Source organism: Xiphias gladius, chromosome 1, assembly GCF_016859285.1.
Source record: "Xiphias gladius isolate SHS-SW01 ecotype Sanya breed wild chromosome 1, ASM1685928v1, whole genome shotgun sequence".
NCBI lineage: Eukaryota > Metazoa > Chordata > Actinopteri > Istiophoriformes > Xiphiidae > Xiphias > Xiphias gladius.
In genome coordinates this window covers 16,887,795-16,895,064 of record NC_053400.1, presented here as the reverse complement: position 1 = coordinate 16,895,064, position 7,270 = coordinate 16,887,795, and the positions used below count along the sequence as shown (strand labels likewise).

The following is a 7,270-nucleotide window of genomic DNA, read 5'->3' as shown; positions in this document are numbered from 1 at the left end:
GAATGGGTAGAGCTCTATATCCCTCATATCCCTGCTACCTCGTCTCTCCCACATATCCATCATGTTAATATACCTACAGCGTGGCCCTCTGGGTAATATATCTTTGACCTGTGATTACGCTAACAGCTTATTGTTTGCACACTGAACAATCCCATTATGTCGACGATCTGTTTACATACAGCCTTTCTGTTTAGATTAGCATGGTGTGTGTGTGAGCGTGTGTGTGTGTGTGTGTGTGTGTGTGTGTGTGTGTGTGTGTGTGTGTGTGTGTGTGTGTGTGTGTGTGTGTGTGTGAGGGAGAGAGAGAGAGAGAAAGAAAGAGCAAGGATCTACCTCTGCGTTTGTGTCCACTTTCATAAATTTTGTATATGAACGTGTACATCTGTGCATATTTATGTACATGTCCTAATCTTGGTCAGGGTCATTGCTAGATAAAAGCGCACTCACTGCCTGACTATCAGGGCAGAACAACACAGTGCTACTTGCATTCAAAAGCATACAAAAACAAATCAGCCTGCCACAGATTGGCTGCAGCTGTGCAGAAATGGGGCTTTGTTTCACTACTAAGAAAGTGGAAAGCTCAGAAAATATCAACACTTGCTCACTGTTTTGTTTCGTAGCACATACATAGTCTCATGTTTGAGTGACATCCTCATCTTCACTGTATTTTAAATCTTCTTTAACTAATTGCTTTTAAGTTACAAATCTTAATTTTTTTTAGACTTTTTTTACATGTTGACTGTAAATACCCTCATCAAAAAGATTTCTTAATGTAAATTGGCTGGACAAGGGGACATACAAAGTAGGTAAACACTGTTTTCCTTGGGATATAGTGTTCGCTTATTTTAATGCAGTTTTAATTATTTTGAGTCAAAAAGGAAAAATACTTGTTATACAGAGTTTAAAATTGAAATTCCTCTCTCAACATCTACTCAACATCATTTTTCACTGGTGAAGTTGTATGTGTAGCTGTGTCCAGAAAGAGTAGAGCTGTAGTGGGTAGGCGTTAAAGAATCACTAGGCTAGAAGGGTACCAGGTATTTAACCACAAGGCCTAACATCTGGTTGAGCTGAGGGCCATGCTCATTTACTCAAAGTTAACCTCAGATAGGACGTGAGGTCATGACAGCCTATAGAGCTGAGAGATGGTGTTACAGTTTGAGGTCAAGGGGTTATTGAACTCTCCAAGAAAAGAATATTCTAAATGTGGACAGACCAGGAGAATACTTGAACATAAGATCAGTGCAACCGTAAATTTTGGGTAAAAATCCGCTCTTTTTCTCTCCGATCATTTCTCCTGAGCCTTTCTCCCTTTCTCTGCTCTCATCTGCTCTGCTCTCAGACTTCTCTGGCAGTGCGTAGACTCATTGAGATGTGCAAATCCCTTTGACATAGGATGAATAGACAGTAGCTGGCAGGATGCCCCATGCCACTTTGTGTGCTGCCACTTAATTGGAGCGTCCCACTTTTGCCTTCCATCTTCTCTTCTCCTACCCACGCTCACTGTGGCCAGGTTCTGTCTAACATCAAAGGCAAGGTTATGTGTCCCTTCAAAGAGTTTAAACCCCATCAGCAATGCTGTTTGGCTGACGAGGTCCTTTCACAAGAGGATCGGGAGCGGTAAAACTATTTCCATCATGTTGGTATACATTTTCTAAAAAGAAAGTAAGGAGATGTAAGGCTGACAAAGAGCTTGCAGTCCACTGACTAGGCCTACCTGCACAATCTCTTCAATGAATAATGGTCACGTTCCATCTACAAGTCAACATGCAGTAAAGCATCTGGGACGATACATAGTGGATACACTGTACATATATACAGCAGCATATTCGAGTGGTTTTGTGTATGATTGTGCATCCGTATATGACCCCTCTACTGTGTAGACAGTAGAAGGGTCACTTGAAAAGTCATGGATTCCTCAATGCACAATACACGCTGAGAGGTAGAGGATGCACGATGATGGAAATGAGGTGTTCGACAAGCTAGTATTTTCCCTGTTGTCCATGCAAAGGTTTTTTTGTCTTTACCAGTGAGGGGGTAACCTTTAAGGTTGTCTGTTCATTGGCTTGGCATATTATCTGTCAGTCCATTTGGTTATCTTCATAGTCCATAGAGTCATCAAGTCTACATCAATGAGGTGTTCTTTTTTTCCCCCATGTGTAGGCTCAGGATCAGAGCGACGTTTCAAACCAGGCAAAGGAAAAAAGTGGCTGTCTCAGGCTGACAGCTTCAGCAGTTCTGACTCCAATATGGGGTGGGGGAAGGCAATTTTTGCAATGACAAAAGAATAAGTAGGTAGATACTGGGAGAAAGTAATAAATAATAATATACAATACATTTTTAAATGTTAAAAATGATATTTAGAAGTGCCAAGGTGGACTCGTGGCTTGTGTGAATTGCTTGCTTTTCCTCTTCAGTTTGACCATTTGTTTCCTGGCGGAACTCATTGATAATACCAAAAGAATTGCTGCCTTATAATCCTTGCAAGGTAGTCAAATAATAACATTACCTATAGCTACTGCCTTTACGCATCTATTCAAATATATAGGAAAATGTCCAGATACCTGGGACTATGTCTTTAACCATCAGAAAACAAGTTCAAGTACTTTAAACTTTTAAAAAGGTTGTCTGAAATATCCGCATACTGAGATCTGTGATCTACTGGGGAATGGTAAATATACACTATAGTCTGTTCCATGCTGTTGTCTTCATTCATCTCTATTTACATGTACTAGTGTGGATATTGGAGAGGAAGACTAGGCTGTTTTGTAAAGAGAATAAGAAGAATAGGAAGTACAATTTTTACAGTCCAACTAACTCCAAAGAGTAGAGAAATTATATGGGAAATGATAATTACATGGTCTGTTAGGAGGTGAGAAGAATACTGACTTTATATGGAAAATGTTGAACCATGAGTACTCTATCAACAGTCATGAAGGTTTATGAAGTTGGTGAGAGCGACTTGGTATGCTTCCTATATTAGGAATAAGAATAGGGTTTTATTATGATCTATTTACAGAAGCATGCATCAGTGATCTTCCCACTAAAGAGATAGTCCTTCCAGTGTCTGGCGTTGTCATCCATCTCATGAGTATGAGTCTGTCTGCTTTTTTTTTTTTTTTTTTTTGTATTTTGTAGAAAAAAGCTGGAGGTAAAATATCAAGGAGGGAAACAGGAGTAGTAAGAGGCTTTCAAGAATTTCACTGCAGGGATTTTAAGGGATTTCAGCGGGTCTTGTCTTTTGTTCTTCAGTGAAGTCATTTTTGAATGTTGTGCTTTGTAGTTGCCTTCGTGCAATTGGTCAGCCACTCTGATGTCATCACTGCTCAGCCGTTAGGTTATCTGTTGACAGAAAGAGAAAGAGAAAGACGGGGGGAAGAGAAGAGAGAAGGGGTTGGACAATAAAAGAGAAAAATTAAAAAAAAGTCATTAAAGTTTGAGTCAGACCACAATTCTCTCACGCACTTTGGTGTCATGCTTCCATGCATCCATACACATACACAACTTGCACTATTAGACAGTGAGTGGAGTCTGCATTTTGAGCTCTACAGGGCCCTTGTCTAAAGTGTGTCCCCCCTTCCAGGGTTTATGGTGACACACACTGAGTCATAGTCACAGTATTTGGGGGGTGGGGAGGGCTCTGCTGTCACTGTTACCAGTGTAAAAACAAAGGCAGAGTGACCACCCTGTGAGTGTATGTGGCAAGCCTACTTGGCTGAGATTCAGAGTGACAGTGGCGTCAGCATGGGGGGTGACTCTTTAATCAGCTTCAATTAAGGCCAAGGAGAGACGAGTAAATTCACTAACAGTACGGGTGAGTCTCCGCTGTGTCTACATCCCTTTACATTAATCAATCTCTTCTTTTTTTCTGCTTTGCTGTCTTAAAATACACAAAGTTTGGTGAGATACCTTAACAGCTTGTGCACTGAGTACGAATGAGTCATTTAGCCAGAAGGAGCACTTTGTGGGTGGGTTGTTAGACACACAGACTATAGTGGAATCCAGTCACAATCTACTGGAGATCCAGCTGCATGACCCTACTATGAAGGAGCTTAGCCCGCACCCATTATGAATCACCATAAACAAAGCAAGTATAGACATTGCATTCCATCTCGTTACAGCTCCACTCACATCTGTAAAATCTGAAGTTATTATCTTAGTTGTACACATCCAGTTTTGTCTATAGATATTTTATTCCTCTGTTTACTTACTACAGCATTTGTCAACCGTTTGTCCACTATAGCCCCACAGCCCCATCACATGAGCCCAATCTTCATCATCAGCACCTGCTATATTCTATATGAATTGATTTTCCACTTGATCTTTTTTAACACTAACAAAACTAATAATTTCTGTATATAAAGATATTGTTATAAGATTTTTTTTAATACAAGACAGTTTATTCAAGTTTACATTCATGCTACTACCATTTGGAGTGGCAGAAGCTGGACATTTGATCAATTTCTAGCTATTTATTTGACCTCTACTTGCTCACTTACTTTCTCACTTACTTTACTTGCTCACTTTCATGAACTCTCAATCTAACAGTGGTATTAAGGTGTTACAACTGACTAAGGTTGGTGGGAAAGTAAAGCATGTCGTTTGTAATTGCCCAGTCGTAGCCAGCAGTGTATTGGTTATTATGAGAACAAATATACTAAAGATCAACCCTGCACCAATGTGTTGGTGTAACGTATTTCCTCAAATAAAAACTCGGAGTTGATTAAAAACCGGGTCCCCTATGATTGCTGGGGGTGTGGTCGAAACGAACAAATAAAGGCCCCGCAAATACAGGCCGGGGAAAAAACAAGGGTGGATAATGGTAGATAATCATGGTGCCTTACAATACTGTAATCTACTGTTAACACTTTCAATCCACTTTGCTTTGTCGTCCTTTAATCCTGCCTGGCTTTAGTTGCATATGGTTTGCCTGCAAATGTTTCACAATAAAAGCCCTGTTAGGAAATGAAGGGTTTCTGTCCTCTGAAACACTTGAGGGCTTTTAATTTGTAACGGTTACAGGAACTATAGAGTTTGTATTAACAGTGTCATGCAGTAACTTTAACGTGAAAACGGGAGCAGATCAAAACGAGGCTGCTTACTAAAACATGAACAATTATACTTATACAAACAGAGGGAATTAGAAATAAAGGCCTGCGTCTAATACAAGTCTGCTTCATAATTTATATTTTTCTCATATTAGCCAACTTACTTGGATCTTTCTACATACCCCCTGGTAACTGTGGAAGTATTCCATGCAGAACACATACCCTTGGTTGAGAAACAGTGACAATTTTAGTATTACAGAAGATGTGAATAGAGCTAGAGACAACTTGTGCACAGTGTTGATAAAAGATGCAGTCAAGACTATAAGCGCATGCTTACTGTTACTAAAGATTTGCAAACATTTACTTGAGATATTACTAATATTTGTGGCATCGCACACACACACACACACACACACACACACACACACACACACACACACACACACACACACACACACACACACACAAACACACAAACACAGCTGTATCAGTGGCCTCTCTCCACGTAACATTGTCTGTGTTTGCCTTTCAATACTTACAGCACAAATCACTGCAAGTTATATGACTCTGATTTGTCCACCTTTTGTGCAGCAGTGAGCCATGTTCTATGCACTAATATCATCGCCCCGGGGCAGGCTACATCCACTCTCAGAAAACAGCAATAGTCAAGACTCCAGCCCTTCAAGTGATAACAGCCTCTGTGATGGGAATGCAGGGCCATTTGGACCTCCAAAGCCAGGTGTTAGCACTTCAGATCATTGCCTCATCAATAATTGACAGAGGCAAACCAATCAGAACAATTTGCTCCCCACAGCGAAGTGCTAGACTAGCCTAACACCGGTGAATCATTAATGAGGCAATTAGATGAAATGGTTAGACGGTTAGCCCTCACTGGCAGCGCTCCTATGATGCTACTGCGACAGGAACTGCACATGATGGAGTGATGTACAGGCCAACACAAGCTGAGGGAGAAGGAGTGGAATCACACAACAGCACCTGCAGACAGAGCTGAGCTTCCTTAAGGTTGGAGTGTAACTTGTGTCAGTGATGCCAACTCTCCATCTGTTGACCACAGCTCAGAGGGCCAATAATGGGAACAAACCCAATTGGCCATTACCATGGGAGATTGACCTTTATTGGTTGTTGTTACCATTGCACAGACCAACAGGAGCAATCTCCCGGGTGATTCAAGTGTGGGAGAGCCTTTATGGACATGGATAAAATCGACCTCAGTGACATCACTCAAACATGGGGGAAGCAACAACAACAATAACAGCAAAGATGGAGTTTGCCTTTGAAGAGCAGAGATCCTGGATTGTTGTTTGAGAGGAAAATCAAAGCCCCAAGGGAGCTGCTCACAAAGCCTTATTGATTGGCCATATTGGAACCATTTCATAGTTTATCGATGCTCTTCTGGCCGCTCCCTCAGCCCTGGGTCCAGTACAGGCTCAATTAAACCAGCAACCTTGATCTCAGGAACAAACCATGCAAACACTACGTACTGCATAGATTATTCCCAAACGCACACTCCTTCACACTCTTATCTAAAGTAAATATTTTACACACTGTCCATTTTGTTTAGGCCAGATGAGATTAAAATGAGTTTGTTTACTGTTCCTCATTTACAGCTTTTCCCAGCAAAAAAAGAAAAATAAACTATTTCCCTTTAATTGTTTTAGCTTCCCAATCATCCTAATGCATTCTCTATTTCAATATATCTTTGTGATGGAAGGATTTTGAATGAGAGTGAAAAAGCAAGAGCAAGAGAAAGGGAGGGGGCAAGACTGAAAGAGAGGAGGGGAAGGAATGCATACTAAACTCTTAGGGTTCATTGCTATTGCTATGAGTCTGCGGGATTTCATTCTAAACAAAGACTATAGAATTAGGTTTCAATAAAGTAGACTGTTTATTATGCTTTCACTGATGGTACTTTATACCTACTACAAATGAGAGATGTGCAGATAGTCCTTGAGTGCAGTGCTGGAATACTTATGCCCATTTCAGTTTAAAATGTTTGCCTATTTGTTTGTTTTTCATTTATTCCAAGTTATCAAATGGGCTGTCACCTCTGTGCACACAAAAACTGAACAATTTTATTATGCGTGCCGGCTTTTTTAACTATTTAGCCACTCTTGTAGTGGGAACATACTACATACTAAATACGGTTTGAATTACTTTAAACTGAAGTATGCAATTGAGCCAAACGGTGATGCTGACAACTT

General features: G+C 40.6%; 1 long non-coding RNA gene across 1 annotated transcript; it reads right to left on the bottom strand.

The window, feature by feature from the left end:
- Nucleotides 1–3,002: 3,002 nt before the first annotated feature.
- Nucleotides 3,003–5,749, bottom strand: LOC120794656. Its single transcript, XR_005708149.1, has 3 exons — nucleotides 5,588–5,749; nucleotides 5,213–5,271; nucleotides 3,003–3,342 (listed from the first exon to the last, which is right to left on the bottom strand). It is a non-coding gene; the product is annotated as an uncharacterized LOC120794656 (long non-coding RNA).
- Nucleotides 5,750–7,270: the final 1,521 nt, after the last annotated feature.